At 43.7% G+C, this 23,676-nt stretch overlaps 2 protein-coding genes across 10 annotated transcripts in view; one reads left to right on the top strand and one right to left on the bottom strand.

Moving 5' to 3' along the window:
* TMEM266 (transmembrane protein 266) overlaps positions 1–23,676 on the top strand; it is a 112,244-nt gene that overhangs the window by 8,398 nt on the left and 80,170 nt on the right. For 3 of the 4 annotated variants that reach the window (XM_067471280.1, XM_067471276.1, XM_067471279.1), the window contains exon 2: positions 15,449–15,555. The exons of the other annotated variant lie outside the window; for it this stretch is intronic. The gene's annotated coding sequence lies outside the window, so the exon portion shown is untranslated. The remainder of the gene's footprint in view (positions 1–15,448; positions 15,556–23,676) is intronic. 4 annotated transcript variants of the gene reach the window in all.
* NRG4 (neuregulin 4) overlaps positions 1–23,676 on the bottom strand; it is a 141,133-nt gene that overhangs the window by 93,333 nt on the left and 24,124 nt on the right. The gene's annotated exons all lie outside the window — the stretch shown is intronic.

The following is a 23,676-nucleotide window of genomic DNA, read 5'->3' as shown; positions in this document are numbered from 1 at the left end:
AATATTAGTATTATGTATTACTATATTGTACTATACCACTATACTGGAATATTATTAGTAATATTACATGTAATATAAAAATATAATTCTTATTCTTATTCTTATTCTTATTATATTGTATTACATTATAATATTATCATCAATATTATATGTGTATACAATATATTACATCATTACCACAACACAATATTAGTGTTATGTATTACTATATTGTACTATACCACTATATTACAATATTATTAGTAATATTACATGTAAAAGAAATATATAATTATTATATATTATTATTATTATTATTATTATATTGTATTATATTATAATATTATTACCAATATCATATGTGTATATAATATATTATATTATTACCACAACACAATATTAGTATTCTGTATTACTATATTGTACTATATTACTATACTGTAATATTATTACCAATATCATATGTGTATATAATATATTATATTATTACCACTGCACAATATTAGTATTATGTATTACTATATTGTATTATACCACTATACTGTAATATTATTAGTAATATTACATGTAACATAAAAATATAATTCTTATTATTATTATATTGTATTACATTATAATATTATTATCAATATTATATGTGTATACAATGTATTACATTATTACCACAGCACAATATTAGTATTAGTATTAATATTAGGATTTCAGCTCCTCTTCCTTAAAATACCTCAAACACCGAGATCTAGGTTGTGTTGTCAAGTTGACAATAGAGTTGTGTAGTGCGGTTTGCCACTCTTTCCTCCGTCGAGCAATAAATAAGGGGTTTGTCTATGCACGGGATGCATCTCTTGGGTGGCAGCTTCGTAATGGTATCGTTTGGATCTTAAAAGTTTGGATTGTGGACCCAAAAGAAAATAATATTAACTAGCCATCCCCTGCCACGCGTAGCTGTGGCACACATGGGGGTTCTGTGTGGGAGGTTTGGCTCAATTCCATCGTTGGTGGGGTTCAGAATGCTCTGTGATTGTAGGTGAACTATACATCCCAGCAAGTACAACTCCCAAATGTCAAGATTCTATTTTCCCCAAACTCCACCAGTGTTCACATTTGGGCATATTGAGTATTCATGTAGAGTTTGGTCCAGATCCATCATTGTTTGAGTACACAGTGATCTCTGGATGTAGTGAACTACAACTCCAAAACCAAAGGACACTGCCCACCAAACCCTTCCACTGTTGGTCATGGGAGAACTGTGTGCCAAGCTTGGTTCAATTCCATCGTTGGTGGGGTTCAGAATGCTACTTGATTGTAGGTGAACTATAAATCCCAGCAAGTACAACTCCCAAATGTCAAGATTCTATTTTCCCCAAACTCCACTAGTGTTCACATTTGGGCATATTGAGTCTTCGTGTAGAGTTTGGTCCAGATCCATCATTGTTTGAGTCCACAGTGATCTCTGGATGTAGGAGAACTACAACTCCAAAACCAAAGGATGTTGCCCACCAAACCCTTCCAGTATTTTCTGTTGGTCATGGGAGAACTGTGTGCCAAGTTTGGTTCAATTCCATCATTGGTGGGGTTCAGAATGTTATTTGATTGTAGGTGAACTATAAATCCCAGCAACTACAACTCCCAAATGACAAAATCATTTTTTTTTAGTGAAGGACATACATTGGGTTGTTAGGGGTCTTGTGTCCAAATTTGGGGTCAATACGTCCAGTTGCTTTTGATGGGGTTTGAAAAATGCGTCACGTCCATGAAACGTGGATTAGGAGATTCTTTGGTGTCATTCAGCACCTTCCTGGTGGACAGCTCCCTCTGGTTCCCCCCAAAGGGATGACTCAGGTAATTTCTGCACGACTGGCAGGATCATAAACGTGAAGGGGAACTCCACGACGTTGTTTTCCTCTTAAGTCTTCCTCCAAAGCTTGGAAACATTGTCTTCCTATTCAATGATGTGACTATTGACAGGGATCCTTTGACCTGTAGATATATATATGGTTGTTGAAGGCCAAATGTATCAGGAGATACTAGGGTTGGTACAGCGTTTCTCAACCTGGGGGTCGAAACACCTGGGGGGGGGGGTCGTGAGGGATGTGTCGGAGACCATCAGAAAACACAGTATTTTCTTTTGATTATGGGGATTCTGTGTGGGAAGTTTGGCCCAATTCTATTGTTCGTGAAGTTTGTAATGCTCTTTGACTGTTGGTGAACTATAAATCCCAGCAACTACAACTCCCAAATGTCAAGGTCTATTTTCCCCAAACTCCACCAGTGTTCACATTTGGACATATTGAGTATTAATGCCAAGTTTGGTCCACATCCATCATGGTTTGAGTCCACAGTTCTCTCTGGATTTAGGTGAACTATAAATCCCAGCAATTACAACTTCCAAATGTCAAGGTCTGTCTTCCCCAAGTTCCACCAGTGTTTGCATTTGGGCATATTGAATATTTGTGACAAGTTTGGTCCACATCCATCATGGTTTGAGTCCACAGTTCTCTCTGGATTTAGGTGAACTATAAATCCCAGCAATTACAACTTCCAAATGTCAAGGTCTGTCTTCCCCAAGTTCCACCAGTGTTTGCATTTGGGCATATTGAATATTTGTGACAAGTTTGGTCCAGATCCATCATTGTTTGAGTCCACAGTTCTCTCTGGATATAGATGAACTATAAATCCCAGCAATTACAACTTCCAAAGGTCAAGGTCTGTTTTCCCCAAACCCCACTAGTGTTCGTATTTGGCATATTGAATATTTGTGACAATCATTGTTTGAGTCCACAGTGCTCTCTGGATGTAGGTGAACTATAAATCCGAGCAACTACAACTCCCAAATGTCCAGGTCTATTTCCCCCAAACTCCACCAGTGTTCACATTTGAACATATTGAGTATTCACGCCAAGTTTGGTCCACAGTGTCATGCTTTGAGTCCACAGTGCTCTCCGGATGTAGGTGAACTGCAACTCCCAAACTCAAGGTCAATGCTGACCAAACCCTTGGTCCAGATCCATCATTGTTTGAGTCCACAGTACTCTCTGGGTGTAGGTGAAATACAACTCCCAAACTCACAGTCAATGCTGACCAAACCCTTCCAGTATTTTCTGTTGGTCATCAAAGTTTTGACTGTTAAGGTTGGTCCAATTCCATCATTGATGGAGTTCAGAATACTCTTTGAGGGTAGGTGAACTATAAATCCCAGCAACTACAACTCCCAAATGACAAAATCAATCCCCCACCAGTATTCAGATATGGGCGTATGGGGTGTTTGTGCCAAATGTGGTCCAGTGAATGAAAATGCATCCTGCATATCAGTTATTGACATATTTACAGGCTGACAGGAATGTATCTTCACCCCTAATGCAGGCATGGGCAAACTTCGGCCCTCCGGGTGTTTTGGACTTCAACTCCCACCATTCCCAACAGCCTACCGGCTGTTGGGAATGGTGGGAGTTGAAGTCCAAAACACCCAGAGGGCCGAAGTTTGCCCATGCCTGGTGTAGACCCATATCATGCAGTTCAAACTGGGTCTGTTATGGCAGTGTTTTACACCCCCTTTTATTTCCTGATGCCACCCCAAACTACAACTCCCAAGATTCCATAGCATGCGGCCAAGGCATTTTAGAGAGGTATGCCACTGCATTCCTTCTCCGGTGTAGCCTTGGTGACCTTTCACATCTCCTCTTGAGCCTCATTGGCGACCGCGCATGCCCGGATTCATCATCCTGCCTTTCCTTCTAGGCCAAGATTAAAGGTTCATCAACTCAGGAGCCCTGTTTACGTTCTTCATGGGTCACGAAAGGGCAACGTGGCCGTGGATAGAGCAGCATCAGTCCAGGCCTCTGGACTGATGAGGTCTCAGGACTGGCGCCAAACCTAGAACCGTTGACTGCCAATCCCTAGAAGGGTTCCAGGAAAGGAAAGGAAAGGAAAGAAAAGAAGGAAGGAAGGTAGGAAGGAGGAAGAAAGGAAAGAACGTAGGAAGGGAGGAAGAAGGGAAGATAGGAAGGAAGAAGAAAGGAAGGATGGTAGCAAGGTAGATAGGAAGAAAGGAAGGAAGAAAGGAAGGAAGTAGGATAGATGGAAGGAAGGAAGAAGAAGAAAGGAAAGAAGGAAGGTAGGAAGAATGAGGGAAGGAGGGAAGGTAGGAAGGAGGAATGAAGAAGATAGGAAAGAAGGAAGGAAGCAAGGTTGGAAGGAAGGAAGGTAGCAAGGTAGGTAGGAAGAAAGGAAGGAAGAAGGAAGGAAAGAATGAAGGTAGGAAGAAGGAAGGAAGGAAGGAAGGAAGGAAGGAAGAACGAGGGAAGGAGGAAAGGTAGGAAGGAGGAATGAAGAAGATAGGAAAGAAGGAAGGAAGGAAGCAAGGTAGGAAGAAAGGAAGGTAGGAAGGAAGAAGAAGAAAGGAAAGAATGAAGGAGAGAAGGAAGGAAGGATGCTAGGAAGGAAGGTAGCGAGGTAGGTAGGAAGAAAGGAAGGAAGGTACGAAGAAGAAAGGAAAGGAGGATGGAAGGAAGAAGAAGAAAGGAAAGAAGGAAGGTAGGAAGAATGAGGGAAGGTAGGAAGGAGGAATGAAGAAGAGAGGAAAGAAGGAAGGAAGGAAGAAGGAAGGGAAGAAGGAAGGATGGTAGGAAGAAGGAAGGTAGGTAGGAAAGGAAAGATGGAAGGAAGGTAGGAAATAGAAAGGGAAAAGGACGAAGGAAGGAAGGAAGAAGAAAGAAAAAGAAGGAAGGAAGAAAAAAGATGGAGGGAGGAAAAAGGAAGGATGGTAGGAAGAAGGAAGGAAGGAAGGAAGATAAGAAAGAAAAAGAAAGCAAAGAGGGAAGGAAAAAGCAAGAAAAGAACAAAGGAAGGAAGAAAAAAGAAGGAAGGATGGTAGGAAGAAGGAAGGAAGGTAGGTAGGAAAGAAGAAGAAAGGAAAGAGGGAAGGAAGGAAGAAGAAAGAAAAGGAAGTAAGGAGGAAGGAAGGAATTCCCTGGGTGTGTGGGTGTGTGCACCGGGACACTTTGGGGGAACCCCATTATTTGTTATGGCTGCACCAAGGAGTATGAAGTGGTTTTGTGTTGTGATGGAGAAGAAGCCTTTCTGCACGGCAATGTTTCTGCATGAAGTCAGCCATGCACGCGCTCTCTCTCTCTCTCTGCAGTCGCAGCCCTACTCACCCTCTGAGCTTATATCTTGTAGACTGATGATAGTGAATAAATGTTAAATAGCAATACAACGCAAGGTTGAAGCCAGCTCTTCCCTGGTTGCTAAGTGACTGTATCACAGCCTACAGAAAACAGCCTATAGAATCCTATCACACTATATATATATATATATATATATATATATATATATATATAGTACTAGCCGTCCCCTGCCACGTGTTGCTGTGGCCCAGTCTGTGTATAAATGTTTATGCATGTGTATATATGTGTGATTGTGTGTGTGTGCATGTATGTGTGTGTGTGTGTGTGTGTGTATATATATATATATATATATGGGTGTATATATGTGTGTGTATGTATGTGTGTTTGTGTGTACATATATATGTGGGTGTATATATGTGTGTGTATACATGTGTATATATTTGTTTATTTGTGTGTTTATATGTGTACATGTGTATATGCGTGTGCTTGTCTATATGCATATTTGTGTGTATGTATGTGTATATGTGTGTGCATGTATATATGTATGTGTATATTTGTGTGTGTGCATATATATATACGTTCTGTGTACCAAGTTTGGTTCAATTCTGTCGTTGGTGAAGTTCAGAATGCTCTTTGACTGTTGGTGAACTATAAATCCCAGTAACGACAATTCCCAGATGTCAAGGTCTGTTTTCCCCAAACTCCACCAGTATTCGGATTATGTTGTATTGAGTATTTGTGCTAAGTTTGGTTCAGATCCATCATTGTTTCAGTCCACAGTGCCCTCTGGATGTAGGTGAACCACAACTCCCAAACTCCAGGTCAATGCCCACCAAACCCTTCCAGGATTTTCTGTTGGTCATGGGAGTTCTGTGTAGCAAGTTTGGTTCAATTCTATCATTGGTGAAGTTCAGAATGCTCTTTGACTGTTGGTGAACTATAAATCTCAGCAATTACAATTCCCAAATGTCAAGGTGTGTTTCCCCCAAACTCCACCAGTGTTCACAATAGGGCATATTGAGTATTTGTGCAAAGTTTGGTCCAGATCCATCATTGTTTGAGTCCACAGTGCCCTCTGGATGTAGGCGAACCACAACTCCCAAACTCCAGGTCAATGCCCACCAAACCCTTCCAGTATTTTCTGTTGGTCATGCAAGTTCTGTGTACCAAGTTTGGTTTAATTCTATCATTGCTCTTTGACTGTTGGTGAACTATAAATCCCAGCAACTACAATTCCCAAATGTCAAGGTCTGTTTCCCCCAAACTCCACCAGTATTCAGATTATGGTGTATTGAGTATTTGTGCCAAGTTTGGTCCAGATCCATCATTGTATGAGTCTACAGTGCTCCATTTGTGTTCATATTTGGGCTTATGGAGCATTCGTGCCAAGTTTGGTCCAGATCCATCATTGTTTGAGTCCACAGTGTTCTCTGAATGTAGGTGAACTACAACTTCCAAACTCAAGGTCAATGCCCACCAAACCCTTCCAGTATTTTCTGTTGGTCATGGGAGCTCTGTGTGCCAAGATTGGTTCAGTTCCATCCTCGGTGGAGTTAAGAATGCTCTTTGATTGTAAGTGAACTGTAAATCCCAGCAACTACAACTCCCAAATGACAAAATCAGCCCTCTCCCCAATGCCACCAGTATTCAAATTTGTGCCAAATGTGGTCCAGTGAATGAAAACACATCCTGCAAATCAGATATCTACATTACAGTTCATAACAGTAGCAAAATTACAATTGTGAAGTAGCAACGAATATAATTTTATGAGTGATGGTCACCACACGAGAAACTGTATTAAGGGGTTGCGACATTTATTTATTTATTTATTTACTTTGCTTCTATACCGCTGTTCTCAGCCTGGAGGCGACTCACAGCGGTTCACAGCAATAAAAGGCAGCAAATAATTCAATGCACAATATAAAACAGTTAGCAGTCTAATCCATTACACAATTAATAACAATAAACAATTAACGATTACTACAGTAGCCATTCGCTATCATCTCATCATCAAAAACATGATCCAAAATTCGTCATCCATTGATCCATTCCAGTGTTCAGTGTTCATTAACCAATCATTGCTCTTGTTCGAACGCCTGTTCAAATAGCCAGGTCTTCACTTTTTTTTGGAATACCATTAGGGATGGTGCTAGTCTAATGTCGGTAGGAAGGGCGTTCCGCAGCCGAGGGGCCACCACCGAGAAGGCCCTATCTCTCATCCCCGCCAGACATGATTGAGAAGCAGGCGGGACCGAGAGCAGGGCCTCCCCGGAAGATCTCAAAGTCCCGGTGGGTTCATAGGCAGAGATGCGGTTGGATAGGTAGCTTGGGCCGGAACCGTTTAGGGCTTTAAAGGCCAACGCCAGCACTTTGAATTGAGCCCGGTAGCAAATCGGCAGCCAGTGGAGTTGGCGCAACAGGGGGGTTGTATGCTCCCTGCGCTCCACTCCTGTTAGAATCATGGCTGCCGAGCGTTGGACTAGTTGGAGCTTCCAAGCCGTCTTCAAAGGCAACCCCATGTAGAGAGCGTTGCAGTAGTCTAAACGAGATGTAACCAGAGCGTGGACTACCGTGGCCAAGTCAGACTTCCCAAGGTACGGGCACAGCTGGCGCACAAGCTTTAGCTGTGCAAATGCTCCCCTGGTCACCGCCGAAACCTGGGGTTCCAGGCTCAACGATGAGTCCAGGGTCACACCCAAGCTGCGAACCTGCGTCTTCAAGGGAAGTGCGACCCCATCACAGGCTGTAACCCTATTCCCTGTTCGACCTTGTGACTGACCAGGAGTACCTCTGTCTTGTCTGGATTCAATTTCAATTTGTTCGCCCTCATCCAGACCGTCACAGCGGCCAAGCACCGGTTCAGGACCTGAACAGCCTCCTTAGTAGCAGGTGGAAAGGAGTGACAGAGTTGGACATCATCCGCGTACAGATGACACCGTACCCCAAAACTCCGGATGATCTCCCCCAGCTGCTTCATGTAGATGTTAAACAACATGGGAGACAATATTGGAAGGTTGAGGACCTCTGCTGTAAACAAATGGATCATCTTCTCTGTCTCTGTTTACAAAAGCCTTTCTATCTACATTCTCATTTACTTGGTTCTCATTAACTTCTGCACCTGAGAAATCATCTTCAGAGAGTTGCTCTGAGAAAGATTGTGCAGGGCCTCTCCCAGGAATGTGGCCTTGTGAATCTGCCAGAGACAGATTCATCTGAGCTTAACTCAGGCCCAGGCAAACCCTCATCCCTATTGCCAACAGACCTGGACCCACCATCATCAGGAGCATCATCCCCATTCCCATCATTAGCATCAGACGCAATCACAGGCGGACTTACAACAGATACACGGAGACGGAATAACGTTCGGAAGGATACTATAAACTGTAGATGCTGATGGGTGAAAGCCAACTGAAGAAGGACACCGCGCACCACAGAAGGTTCACTGTTATTTATAACCTGCCGTATACATTTCTGTATGAGTCAGCCTCATGTATAAGTCGAAGTCAGGCCAAAATAATGGATTTTGAGGTAATATGGGGGCAAGTCAGGAGTTGTTCCACAATGGGGTCATCTTCCCAACCAGGGATTCAAAACACCAGAAAGTGTGTGTGTATAGGGGGGGTTCCTTTCTAATCAAGCATTAAGGTACAGCACTCACATTGACACATATATACGTCGATTTTCTGACTAAGACCTCTACACCAGCATTTCTCAGAATGTGCTCCGCGGAGCCCTTCCAAAACCCTATTTCCCTCCCACGGCTCAGGGTGTGCTCCGATTACTTTTCCTCATGGCAGAAGGGAGTTGGACTCGATGGCCACTGGGGTTTCTGCTATTATTGTTGTTGTTGTTGTTGTTGTTGTTGTTACTACTACTATTATTACAAAGGCTGGGTGGCCATCTGCTGGGGGTGCTTTGATTGTGCTGTTCCTGTTTGGCAGAATGGAGTTAAACTGGGTGGCCACTGGGATTTCTGCTATTATTATTATTGTTGTTGTTGTTATTATTACTACAATTATTATTACAAGGACTGGGTGGCCATCTGCTGGGGGTGCTTTGATTGTACTTTTCCTGTTTGGCAGAAGGGAATTGGACTCGATGGCCACTGGGGTTTCTGCTATTATTATTATTATTATTATTATTATTATTATTATTACTACTACTACTACTACTACTACTACTACCACCATTATTATTACAAAGGCTGGGTGGCCATCTGCTGGGGGTGCTTTGATTGTGCTTTTCCTGTTTGGTAGAAGGGGGGTTGGACTCGATGGCCACTGGGGTTTCTGCTATTATTATTGTTATTGTTAATATTACTAATATTATTATTACAAAGGCTGGGTGGCCATCTGCTGGGGGTGCTTTGATTGTGCTTTTCCTGTTTGGCAGAAGGGAGTTAAACTGGATGGCCACTTGGGTTTCTGCTGTTGATGTTGTTATTGTTATAAAGGCTGGGTGGCCATCTGCTGGGGGTGCTTTGATTGTGCTTTTCCTGCATGGTAAGCAGGGATTGGACTGGATGGCCACTGGGGTTTGTGTTGTTGTTGTTACAAAGGCTGGGTGGACATCTGCTGGGGGCTTCAACCCTCCACGTGTTTTGGACTTCCACAATTCCCAACAGCCAGTAGGGTGTGTGTGTGTGTGTGTGTGTGTGTACACTTCCAACATACCTATTAGCAGGACCCACCACGCATTGCTGTGGCCAACCTTCCTTTCCTCTTTCTCTCCTTCTTCCTTTCTCTCCTTCCTTCCAATCCTTTTTCTCTCCTTTCTTCCTTCTCTTCCTCTTCCCTCCTTCCCCTCTTTCTTTCCTTTCCTCTTTCTCCCTTTCTTCCTTCTCTACCTATTCTTGGACTGTAACTCCTAGCAGTCCTCTTGATCCATCTATCTGCCTACCTATCTATCTATCTCTGTCTAATCTATCTATCTGGAGGATTGCTGGGAGTTGCAGTCCAGGAATAGGAAATGGGAAATATGCCGGGATTGGGATCCTCTCAAAGAAATCCAAGGAGAAGAAAGCTTGCATCTTGGAAGCAGTGCATTTGGATCCTCCTCCTCTTTTAAAAGGCCTGGTCTAGGGGATGCTGGGAGCTGTAGTCCAGAAGAGAGTGTGGATATGCTATTTTGTGTTTTGTTTGCCGGGGAGTCGTTTTTGCGCATGCGCTGTAGCATCTTTTTGCTTTTTTGGCTTTTTAATTACATGACGCTATGTTTTTCAGTGTTTTTATAAGTAATGGTCACTCATTGGCCTGAGAAGTGCATTGTGTCCAATTTTGGTGACAATTCATCCAGTGATTTTTGAATTATGTTAGTCCCACAAACAAATATTACATTTATATATATATACTATCTGTCCCCTGCCATGCGTTGCTGTGGCCCACATGGGAGTTCTGTTTGGGAGGTTTGGCCCAATTCTATCATTGGCGGGATTCAGAATGCTCTGTGATTGTAGGTGAACTATAAATTCCAGAAACTACAACTCCCAAATGTCAAGATTCTATTTCCCCCAAACTCTACCAGTGTTCACATTTGGGCATATTGAGTATTTGTGTAGAGTTTGGTCCAGATCCATCATTGTTTGAATCCACAGTGATCTCTGGATGTAGGTGAACTGCAACTCCAAAACCTAAGGACACTGCCCACCAAACCCTTCCAGTATTTTCCGTTGGTCATGGGAGAACTCTATGCCTAATTTGGTTCAATTCCATCATTGTGGGAGGTTCAGAATGCTCTTTGATTGTAGGTGAACTATAAATCCCAGCAACTACATCTCCCAAATGTCGAGGTCTATGTTCCCCAAACTGACTGATGAAGACCAAACTTGCAGTACCTTCCAGTATTTTCTGTTGGCCATGGGAATTCTGTGTGCCAAGTTTGATTCAATTCCATTGTTGATGGAGTTCAGAATGCTATTTGATTGTAGGTGAACTCCAAATCCCAGCAACTACAACTCCCAAATGACAAAATAAAAAAAATTGAGTGAAGGATGTACATTGGATTGTTAGGTGTCTTGTGTCCAAATTTGGTGTCAATTTCCCCAGTTGTTTTTGAGTTATGTTAATCCCACAAACTGACATTACATTTTTATTTATATAGACGCTTAGTAGAGCGCCCAGATCCATCATTGTTTGGCCCAGATCCATCATTGTTTGAGTCCACAGTGATCTCTAGATGTAGGTAACTACAACTCCAAAACCAAAGGACACTGCCCACCAAACCCTTCCAGTATTTTCTGCTGGTCATGGGAGTTCTGTGTGCCAAAACTGGTTCAATTCCGTTGTTGCTGGAGTTCAGAATGCTCTTTGATTGTAGGTAAACTATAAATCCCAGCAACTACAACTCCCAAATGGGAAAATCAATTTTTTTGAGTGAAGGACATACATTGGGTTGTTAGGTATCTTGTGTCCAAATTTGGTGTCAATTCGCCCAGTGGTTTTTGAGTTCTGTTATTCCCACAAAAGGACATGACATTTTTATTTATATAGACGCTTAGTAGAGCGCCGTCTTGAATCGGCAGTCCTTCCTAAAGCGAACAGGGAAAGTGAATCATTCAAGAGGGTGCCTGTAGAAAAGTGCCTTTCCTCCCCTATTATTTCATCATTTTCTCCCAATCTGTCGATAGATGATAACTTAGTGGCGGAGCGAGTATCTCGGATGAAAACAACCCTCAGCTATTATTAGAACCCATGCATGCCCAGTACGCTGTGGCTCGTATACATTGATACGGTGACACTAATGAGGTTCTTTCTCTGCTCCCTCTCGTGCTCCACCACTCAGTTAATTTCCACTTGCTCCTTTTTGGCTTGCGTTCTCAATTTACCTTAAATAACTCCCTTGCAATCCGCCCGCCCGATTCCTCGGAGAGTTCGTTCGCCGCCCTTCCTGGATTTCTGGGCCTTGAGTTTGGAAGGAGTCGCTCTCCAAAGTGCTGCGTGCCGCCGTCCTCGGGGCTTCGCTGGGAGTCTTCTCGGGATTTCTGCTTCTATTAAAACACAGTTTTGCTTTTGGAACTTCACCAATTGGGTTGTTGTAGGTTTTTCAGGGCTATATGGCCATGTTCTGGAGGCAATTTTTCTCCTGACGTTTCGCCTGCATCTATGGCAAGCATCCTCAGAGGTAGTGAGGTCTTTGTTTAGGCTCGATTTGGAAATGCAACCTTTGGAGTCACGATCCATCCCAACTTTCGTACCTTGAAGACCACAGTATTTGACTACTTCGTTGGAAAGTGTCCTTCTCAGCTGTGGGTTAGATGGGTACTTGAAAACTACACATCCATATTGTCGAAGGCTTTCATGGCCGGAATCACTGGGGTATTGTAGGTTTTTTCGGGCTATATGGCCATGTTCTAGAGCAGTGTTTGTCAACCTCCCTTAATGCAGTTCCTCATGTTGTGCTACTCATAACTATAATTTTGCTACTGTTATGAATCGTAATGTAAATATCTGATACTCAGGATGTATTTTTATTCACTGGACCAAATTTGACACAAATACCCAATATGCCCAAATTTGATTACTGATGGGGTTGGGCGGGATTTATAGTTCACCTACAATCAAAGAGCATTGTGAACTCCACCAACAATGGAATTAAACCACTTTGGCACACAGAACTCCCTTGACCAATAGAAAATACTTTACGTGCGTAAAGCACCTCGCATGTAAAGTACCTCTGAGGGACAGTGAACTGGCCCCCGGTTTAAAAAGTTTGAGGACCCCTGCTATTGATGATGATAATGATTATTATTATTATTACCACCAGCTGTTAGGAATTGTGGGATTTGAAGTCCAAAACACCTGGAGGGAGGGCCAAAGTTTGCCCATGCCTGATGTAGAGGATCAGTTGTAGTATCCAAAGCTTGCAACTTCAGTGAGAAAGGGCTGCAAATGATAAGCTTGAAGAGCATTCTTTTCCTTTCTCTTCCACCGGCCACCGCGTTGCAAGCCACGACCACTTGTTATTGGCTCTATCGGCGGTTTTTCTGGCTTTGGAGAAGGGAGGGGGCTTTGCTCTCGTTAACGGTGCAAAGCTAATAGAGCTGCGAAAGCGTGACTTGAAACCTCTCCTGCCGAATGCATTATCAGAAGTGCCAATTGAATTCTATTTCCGGAAAATGTTATTGTAGAAGGCGATGATGTAAAAGGAACTATCGTGTTTCGCTTCCTTTGCCTACCAATGGCTTTTTCTCTGAGTCGCCAAGAGAATATTTTCATGTATAAGTTGGTAATACAGGAGAGTCTCACTTATCCGACACAAACGGGAGGGCAGAACGGAAAATGTCGGATAATGCCTGGCTCGAGAGCAGTACGTGTGAAAAAGATCTTGGAGTCCTCGTGGACAACAAGTTAAACATGAGCCAACAATGTGATGTGGCAGCAAAAAAAGCCAATGGGATTTTGGCCTGCATTAATAGAAGCGTAGTGTCTAGATCTAAGGAAGTAATGCTACCCCTCTATTCTTCCTTGGTTAGACCACACCTGGAATATTGTGTCCAATTCTGGGCACCACAATTGAAGAGAGATGTTGACAGGCTGGAATGTGTCCGGAGGAGAGCGACTAAAATGATAAAAGGTCTGGAGAACAAGCCCTATGAGGAGCGGCTTAAGGAGCTGGGCATGTTTAGCCTGAAGAAGAGAAGGCTGAGAGGAGACATGATAGCCATGTATAAATATGTGAGAGGAAGCCACAGGGAGGAGGGAGCAAGCTTGTTTTCTGCTTCCTTGGAGACTAGGACGCGGAACAATGGCTTCAATCTACAAGAGAGGAGATTCCTTCTGAACATGAGGAAGAACTTCCTGACTGTGAGAGCCGTTCAGCAGTGGAACTCTCTGCCCCGGAGTGTGGTGGAGGCTCCTTCTTTGGAAGCTTTTAAGCAGAGGCTGGATGGCCATCTGTCAGGGGTGATTTGAATGCAATATTCCTGCTTCTTGGCAGAATGGGGTTGGACTGGATGGCCCATGAGGTCTCTTCCAACTCTTTGATTCTATGATTCTATGTATAAGTTGCTAATACAGGAGAGTCTCACTTATCCGACACAAACGGGAGGGCAGAACGTTGGATAAAGGAAAATGTCGAATAATGCGGAGTCTCCGACTGTTAGCCGCTCAACGCGATGCCTAGAATACTTACAACAGGCACTCAAAGAGTTAAGGCAAGGCAATGCCCCGGGGCCAGAGAGGCCCAGACCGAAGAGGAAATCGCAGAGGAAAGGAGGGAGGACACTTCCGCTTCTGGTCCTGACTCCCCCCTTTCCTCCCTCCTCTTCCCCCTTGTCTTGTCTTTTTCACTTATTGGGAATGGAGAGAGCGTTGGGGAGCGCTCTTTTAAATTGAAGGGGAAATGCTGGAGGAAAAAGGGAGCATCGGATAAGACGGAATGTCGGATAATCAAAGGTTGGATAAGCGAGACGGTACTGTATAGTCATAAGCCAGGAGTCTTCAAACTAAGGCCCGGGGGCCGAATGCGGCCCTCTAAGGTCATTTACCCGGCCCTCGCTTAGAGTCAACCTAAGTCTGTAATGACTTGAAAGCACACAACAACAACAACAATCCTGTCTCATCAGCCAAAAGCAGACCCACACTTCCCATTGAAATACTAATACATTTATATTTGTTAAAATTGTTCTTCATTTTAATTATTTTATTGTTTTTAAGTGTTTTTTGCACTACAAATAAGGTATGTGCCGTGTGCATAGGAATTCATCTTTTTTTCAAATTATAATCCGGCCCTCCAACAGTTTGTCAAGATCTCTCTTCAATTGGTGCCCAGAATTGGACACAAAAATGAGATGCGTTCCCTTTTTAAAGTGTGGGGAAAATGCACAATTTAAGCAATGCTTCAAATCAAGAAACAGTTTCCCAAGATCTACAGATATACTCGCAGGGACATCTCAGCAAGCAAGAGTCCAAAAGTTGCAGGCTAAAACCCGGAACCTCAATCAGTGGCTGAGACCGGATGAGAAACTCCCTCCTGAGTACAACTAAGGGTGGATGACCCACAAGGCATTGAACAGGCTGCAGAGCTAATCTTACAAAATGTGGATACAAAGTGGAGTCCACAACACGAGAATATGGAGAAGAGCAAACCACAGACCACTGACTACAATGTGGTCTGAGCCCTGCCACATGCACAATGGAGGACCTTCTTATGGCAACACCAGAGGCACTCCAAGTGACCAGCTACTGGTCAAAGAACATTTAGTTAATGCCAAGTTTTTAAACTTTGTGTTTTCTCAAATACATCACAACTGTACTCTGGGTTTGCTCCCGATACGATAAGTAAATGCGGAGTGCGGTGCCACCTCTATGCAGATGACACCTAACTCCACTACTCTTTTCCACCAGACTCCAAGGAAGCCCCGAGGATACTGGACCAGTGCCTGGCTGCTGTGATGGGCTGGATGAGGATGAACAAGCTGAGGATCAATCCTGACAAGACAGAGGTCCTCCAGGTCAGTCGCTCGGCTCACCGGGGTATAGGGTGGCAACCTGTGCTGGACGGGGTTGCATTCCCCCTGAAGTCACAGGTCCGCAGTTTGGGGGTCCTCCTGGACTCGGCACTGACGCTTGATGCGCAGGTGTCAGCAGTGGCCAGGAGGGCCTACGCACAACTAAAATTCGACCTTACCTCATGAAGTCTGACTTGACCATGTTGGTCCATGCCTTAGTTACCTCTAGACTGGACTACTGTAATGCACTCTACGTGGGGCTACCCTTGAAGACGGCCCGGAAGCTACAACTTGTCCAACGCTCGGCAGCCAGATTAATAAATGGGGCTAGTTATAGGGAGCGTTCAACTCCCATGCTTAAGGAGCTCCTCTGGCTGCCATTTATTTCCCAGTCCTAATTCACTTACTTTACTTAGGCGATCCCTCGTTTTCCGAGGATGATTGTCTTCCAGTGTTCTTGTGGGTCCATATGTGGCTGTGGAGCCCTATTCTTGCTCTGCATCTTCTCCCGCAGTGAGGGCATTGGTTTCCAGGTGGAAGGCGGTCTCAGTCGGGGTTGGCTTGATGCGCCTTCCTCTTGGCATGCTTCTCCCTTTCGCCCTCCATTCGTGCCTCTTCAAATTCTGCAGCACTGCTGGTCACAGCTGACCTCCAGCTGGAGCGCTCAAGGGCCAGGGCTTCCCAGTTCTCAGTGTCTATGCCAGAGTTTTTAAGGTTGGCTTTGAGCCCATCTTTCAATCACTTTTCCTGTCCACCAACATTCCGTTTTCCGTTCTTGAGTTCGGAGTAAAGCACCTGCTTTGGGAGATGGTGGTCAGGCATCCGGACAACGTGGTCGGTCCAGCGGAGTTGATGGCGGAGGACCATCGCTTCAATGCTGGTGGTTTTTGCTTCTTCCAGCACGTTGACATTTGTCCGCTTGTCTTCCCAAGAGATTTGCAAGATTTTCCGGAGGCAGTGCTGATGGAATCGTTCCAGGAGTTGCATGTGACGTCTGTAGACAGTCCACGTCTCACAGGCATATAGCAGGGTTGGGAGGACATAGCTCTATAAACAAGCACCTTGGTCTCCCTACGGGTGTCCCTGTCCTCAAACACTCTCTGCTTCATTCAGAAAAATGCTGCGCTCGCAGAGCTCAGGCGGTGTTGTATTTCGGTGTCGATGTTGACTTTGGTGGAGAGGTGGCTGCCAAGGTAGCGGAAATGATCAACATTTTCTAATGTGACACCATTAAGCTGTATCACTGGCATTGGAGAGGGGTTGGCTGGTGTCTGTTGGAATAGCACCTTGGTTTTTTCAATGTTCAATGACAGGCTGAGCTTCTCGTATGCTTCTGCAAAGGTGTTTAGAGTGGCTTGTAGGTCTTCTGAATGTGCACAGATGACGTTGTCATCAGCATACTGGAGTTCTATAACAGATGTTGTTGTAAGCTTGGTTTTGGCTTTCAGTCTGCTGAGGTTGAATAGCTTGCCATCTGTCCGATGGATGATTTCCACTCCGGTGGGAAGCTTCCCATCAACAATTCAATCCCATCAGTCCCAGTCCCAATTCAAGGTACACGTCATCACATACAAAGCCCTAAACGGTTTGGGACCACATCTCTCTCCATGAACCAACCCGGGCCCTTCGATCTTTGGGGGAGGCCCTCCTTTCACCCCTGCCAATCTCACAAGCTCATCTTGTGGGTACAAGGGAGAGAGCCTTCTCCTCTGTGGCTCCCCGACTTTGGAACTCTTTACCTGGATAGATCAGGAAAGCCCCTTCTCTAGAAACGTTAGAAAAGAACCTTAAAACCTGGCTCTTCCGCTGCGCCTTTGGTGAGTAGATGCACATCATGACATTTTGCACCCCTCAACATTTTTTCCTACTGGAGCTTGCGCCCCTTAAATTGGAAGTTTAGCCTCACAACTCTATGTGCTTTATGAGATCCCTGTTAATGTCCTGCTCCTATTTTATTTCATTGCAGTCTTTTAATTGTTTTTCCTGCATATGTGGCTTGCCCATTGTTATCGTTATTGTGATTGTGCTTATTAGACTGTTATTTTATGACTGCTTTTTTCTTCTTTTTTTCTCTTATGTAATTTTGGATGTTGTTATTTGCCATTTATGCTGATTTTATTGCTGTAATATGTTGTCCGGCGTGGCCCCATGTAAGCCGCACCACTGGGGAGATGATGGCGGGATATAAATAAAGATTATTATTATTGTATTGTCGAAGGCTTTCATGGCCGGAATCGCTGGGTTGTTGTAGTTTTTTTTCAGGCTATTTTTATTTATTTATTTATTTATTTACAGCTTTTATATTCCGCCCTTCTCACCCCGCAGGGGACTCAGGGCGGATTACAGTGTACACATATATGGCAAACATTCAATGCCAATTTTTGACATACAAACATATACAGACTTACACAGAGGCTATTTAACTTTTTCTGGCTGCCAGGGGAGCTGTCGCTTTCATCGTCCATCTGCGACGCTGATGAAGCACTTCCGCATTCCCCGCATGCTTCCCTGCTGGAATGCTTTGCTGGAGTCTTCTTTATGGCCTCATAAATCAGTTAATTTAGCCTCCCCACACTTATTTTTATTTTCCTACTTGACAGATGCAATGGTCTTTCGGGTTGCAAAGGTCGACAACAGGCTACACACAATTGGTTGGAAACTCACTCCAACCCGGGCTGGCTTCGAACTCATGACCTTTTTTTTTTTTTTTTTTGGTCAGAGTGATCTTCATGCAGATGACACTCAGCCAGTTGCGCCACAATCCCGGTGGCCATGGTCTAGAGCAGTGTTTCTCAACCTTCCTAATGTCGCGACCCCTTAGTACAGGTCCTCATGTTGTGGTGACCCCCAACCATAACGTTATTTTCATTGCTGCTTCATAATTGTAATTTTGCTGCTGTTAAGAATTGTAATGTAAATATCTGATATGCAGGATGATTTTTCAGTCACTGGACCAAATTTGGCACAAATACCCGATACGCCCAAAATTTGAATACTGGTGGGGTTGGGGGTGATTGATTTTGTCATTTGGTAATGCTGGAGTTACTGGGATTTATAGTTCACCTCAAATCAAATTGCCTTTTGAACTCCATCAATGATGGAATTGAATCAAGCATGGCACACAGAATTCCCATGACCAAGATTAAATACTGGGAAGGTCTGGTGGACATTGACCTTGAGTTCTTGGAGTTGTAGTTCACCTACATCCAAAGAACACTGTGGACTCAAGCAATGACAGATCTGGATCAAACTTGGCATAAATACTCAATATGCCCAAATGTGAACATTGTTAGAGTTTGGAGAAAATAGACCTTGGCATTTGGGAGTTGTAGTTGTTGGGATTTATAGTTCACCCACAATGAAATAGCATTCTGAACCCCACCAATGATAGAATTGGACCAAACTTTCCACACAGAACCCCCATGACCAACAGAAAATACTATGTTTTCCGATGGTCTTTGGCGACCCCTCTGACACCCCCTCGCAACCCCCACAGGGGTCCCGACCTCCAGGTTGAGAGACACAGTGGTCTAGAGGCATTCTCTCCTGACGTTTCGCCTGCATCTATAGCAAGCATCCTCAGAGGTAGTGAGGATGCTTGCCATAGATGCAGGCGAAATGTCAGGAGAGAATGCCTCTAGACCATAGCCATATAGCCCAAAAAAACCTACAACAACCCATCATTATTATTATTATTATTATTATTATTATTATTATTATTAAGTAGAAGGGAATTCGGCACGATCTTGGACTTGGATGCAGGTAGACAGTGGGCACAAATGCCTGTCCTTCTGCTTAGGTTTTGAAAGTGTCAACAGAAGAAATCCTTGTTTCCTTCACTTCTGTGGATCTGAAAGTGTGGAAGCCACGGCTACTTTGCAACGGGAACATCTGGAAATATGGATGGTGTGATTTGCATGGGGTTGGGAGATATGTTTGGAGGCAATTCAATTTTTGACGTTTGATTAACTTTTAATTAGGAGATAAAATAAGCGTGTTGCTTGGCTAGTCGCAACCGTCACCTTCCCAAGGAAGCGGCTGCTCTTGCCATTCTTTGCTGCCGAGATCAGATTCAATGGTAATCTTTGCAAAGCAGGGCTTGTCCCCCTGCTTTTCCCCCTTGCTGTGCAGCTATATATAAATGGGTAAAAATGGCATCCCCCCCCCCCCCAAAAAAGGGTTCATTTGTTCAGGACCATTACAGCATGTCTGCGAGGGGAGAGTTGCTGTAAGAAGCAACTGCATCCAAGTAGTTAGCAGGCAAAGCTAGGCCCACAGATTGGAAATTTGATAAAGGTAAAGGTTTCCTCTGACGTTACGTCTAGCTGAGTCCAACTCTGCGGGGTGGTGCTCATCTCCATTTCTAAGCCAAAGAGCCAGCATTGCCCATAGATGCCTCCAAGGTCACATGGCTGGCATGACAGCACAGAGGCTGAAGTGATTGACAATGGCAGCCGCATGCTGTTTTTTTTCCTTGTCAGCCAATCACAAGGTTTTCTGCAAAGGTGGTCTCCTCCCCTCAGCTTCCATGTTTCTTTGAGGAGTTAGTAGGTTAGTAGTAGTAGTAGTATGTGTATATGTGTGCGTGTGCACAGAGGCTGAAGTGATTGACAATGGCAGCCGCATACTGTTTTTTTCCCTTGTCAGCCAATCACAAGGTTTTCTGCAAAGGTGGTCTCCTCCCCTCTTCCTCTGTGTTTCTTTTAGGAGTTAGTAGGTTAGTAGTAGTAGTATGTGTATATGTGTGCGTGTGTGCACAGAGGCTGAAGTGATTGACAATGGCAGCCACATGCAGTTTTTTTTCCTTGTCAGCCAATCACATGGTTTTTTGCAAAGGTGGTCTCTTCCCCTCAGCCTCTGTGTTTCTTTGAGGAGTTAGTAGGTTAGTACTAGTATTGTGTGTATATATATCTGTGTGTGTGCAGAGAGGCTGAAGTGATTGACAATGGCAGCCGCATGCTGTTTTTTTTCCTTGTCAGCCAATCACATTGTTTTCTGCAAAGGTGGTCTCCTCCCCTCAGCTTCCGTGTTTCTTTGAGGAGTTAGTAGGTTAGTAGTAGTAGTATGTGTATATGTGTGTGTGCACAGAGGTTGAAGTGATTGACAATGGCAGCCGCATGCTGTTTCCTTTTCCTTGTCAGCCAATCACATGGTTTTCCGCAAAGGTGGTCTCCACCCTTAGCCTCTGTGTTTCTTTGAGGAGTTACTAGGTTAGTAGGTTAGTAGTAGTAGTAGGAGGAGTAGTATGTGTATATGTGTGTGTGTGTGCACAGAGGCTGAAGTGATTGACAATGGCAGCCACATGCAGTTTTTTTCCTTGTCAGCCAATTACAAGGTTTTCTGCAAAGTGTTGGTTTCTAATATATGTAATTTCTTTGTGCTTGTGGGTAAACAGTATTTCTTGCCGTTTCTTTGTCAGTGTTGATGAGGAGATTGTCTGGTTTGCCTACTCTGGGACATGCAACATAGAATTGCCCTTCTTTAGGGGTCCCTTTCAAATCTAGGATACTATATCTCTTTGTGTGTGAATCATATATATCTCTATCTATGGCTGGATAGCTCTTTTGTCAGGAGGGCTTTGATTACCTTTTCTTGCCCTGATGAAGGGAGTTGGACCGGATGGCCTTAAGTATTTTCTTTTGGTCATGGGGGTTCTGTGTGGGAAGTTTGGCCCAATTCTGTCGTTGGTGGGGTTCAGCATGCTCTTTGATTGTAGGTGAACTATAAATCCCAGCAACTACAATTCCCAAATGTCAAGGTCTATTTCCGCCAAACTCCATCTGTGTTCATATTTGGACGTATTGAGTGCTTGTGCCAAATTTGGTCCAGATCCATCATTGTTTGAGTTCACAGTGTTCTCTGGATGTAGGTGAACTACAACTCCCAAACTCAAGGTTAATGCCCACCAAACCCTTCCAGTATTTTCTGTTCGTCATGGATAAATCCTCTAATGCCACCACATTTCTTCCAGCATAATTTTGACATATTTTTAATTATATGATCTAATTGATGTAGGGTTCGATACCGTTTTGTCAAAATCTTACGTTGTGTTTCCTTAATCTTTAGTTGTTTATTTCCTTTCATTGAGAATGGCATGTCCTTTTGAAATGTTACAGACGTTCAAACAGTTTGGTTGCCCTTTGAGTGATCCGCCTGTGTTCCATTGACTGGCAGGAGCGTTTTCATGAACGGCAACCTTTGAAATCCAGCATATTTGGGCTCTTAACGTCTCGTTCCGTGACTGCGGTCTGAACGGGATGCATTCTGACAGATCCAAGGAAACGGTTTTAACAGCCACAGGCTGTGCATATTATGCCACACGCCGCACATTTGGGCTCACTTGTGCTAAAATCTGTCAGAACTTTTTAGTTGCAATGATTTGTGGAGCGGGACGGGGCAGTTCGGCATGGGCCTCTCAATGGAAATCTAACATATAAACGTCTAATGGGAAGGGATGGTTATCAGTGGGTGAGTTGCAGGAGGTCCTAACAGCTGGTAGGCTGTTAGGAATTGTGGGAGTTGAAGTCCAAAACACCTGGAGGGCCAACGTTTTCCCACACCTGATATATCTGATCCTTCTTAGAGAGCTTCCATCCTTTGTGGATGTGTATATTGCCTCTTCCTCAGCAAAACTTGCCATCCATTGGGACCATTCCCTAGTAACTGCGATCATGATTCCAGTCTCCAAGGTAATGAGACTTGTAGGATTCAACACTTTTTGGTACAGTTTCTTCAGATCGAACATCAAAGTGTACTAATAATAGGCAGTGGGGGGAAAGGGAACGGTTAATCAGATTATTCTGGAATTCAGCTGAGAGCCAGATGCAAATCGTATGTGCTTAGCAACACGATCCTGTGTTTGCAGCTTGGAGAATCAAGGCACAAGGATATGAAACTGTATTTCTATACTCATTAGGGCTGTACAAAGCTTTGGAGGTCCGTTTCATCATTCGGAAATTTGTAGGATTCGTTAACACACATCTCTGAATTGCTAATCGGAACAGGATCCCTCCGAAGCATTACGAAATGAAACAGAAGTCTCCGAAACATTTTGGAGAGATTAGTAAAGATTTGTTGTTTTGGAGAGATTAGTAAAGATTTGTTGTTTTGTAGAGATTAGTAAAGATTTGTTGTTTTGGAGAGATTAGTAAAGATTTGTTGTTTTGGAGAGATTAGTAAAGATTTGTTGTTTTGGAGAGATTAGTAAAGATTTGTTGTTTTGGAGAGATTAGTAAAGATTTGTTGTTTTGGAGAGATTAGTAAAGATTTGTTGTTTTGGAGAGATTAGTAAAGATTTGTTGTTTTGTAGAGATTAGTAAAGATTTGTTGTTTATGAGCATTTCAAGCTGTGGTGTTGTTTTTTAAGTGTAACATCCTCTATAATTGTCTGTGTTGGGAGGGCACTGTTGCAACAACGGCATTGACAACGGCAACTGCATGCTGTTTTTTTTCCTTGTCAGCCAATCAAAATGTAATTGCCGGATCAGATTAAAAGCCCTTTCCTCCATTGCCCTGGGAAGGGTGCAATTTGAAATGATTGAGAAAACCATTAGCTGTTTCTTTCAGGTTTCATAAATGGAGTGCAGTGGAATTTTGACTTAAGAGTATCCATATTAAGAGTGTTTTGAGTTAAGAGCCACAGCTCGGCCTATGTTGTGCTTTGACATAAGATCAGCATTTTGAGTTAAGGGTGAGCACCAGAGGGAGTGCTGGTGTCCAAAGACAGGGCTTTAGGGCTTCAAATGTCATGTATCATGTTCTGCAGTTGGTGGTGGTTGGTGGTGGCAGGCCTAGCAGTTGATGATGGAAGGGTTAATGTAAGTCTTAGTTCTAAAGGGTTGTGTTCTGTCGCCACTGGACCTAAAATGAAGTGCCTTTAAAAGAGGATGTGTGACTTGAATCCAGCGGGAAGCCAGGGCCCCCGAAAAGGAGCCTTTAGAGAAATTTCCCTCATTAAACAGTCTTTAGGAGGCTTGAGCTGAAATATAACAGTCTTTTATTAATGAACAAACAGGAATTGTAAAGCTTTCTTGGTAAAGAAACCAGTTCTCTCAACCTTGTCCACAGGGAACAGGCACTATCTTCAATAACTTTGTTCAAAGGAAAATTCCCCTTTCTAGCTCC

Source organism: Anolis sagrei, chromosome 9, assembly GCF_037176765.1.
Source record: "Anolis sagrei isolate rAnoSag1 chromosome 9, rAnoSag1.mat, whole genome shotgun sequence".
NCBI classification, from domain to species: Eukaryota; Metazoa; Chordata; class Lepidosauria; order Squamata; family Dactyloidae; genus Anolis; species Anolis sagrei.
The sequence above is the reverse complement of the archived record's forward strand: the minus strand, read 5'-3'. Positions and strand labels throughout refer to the sequence as shown.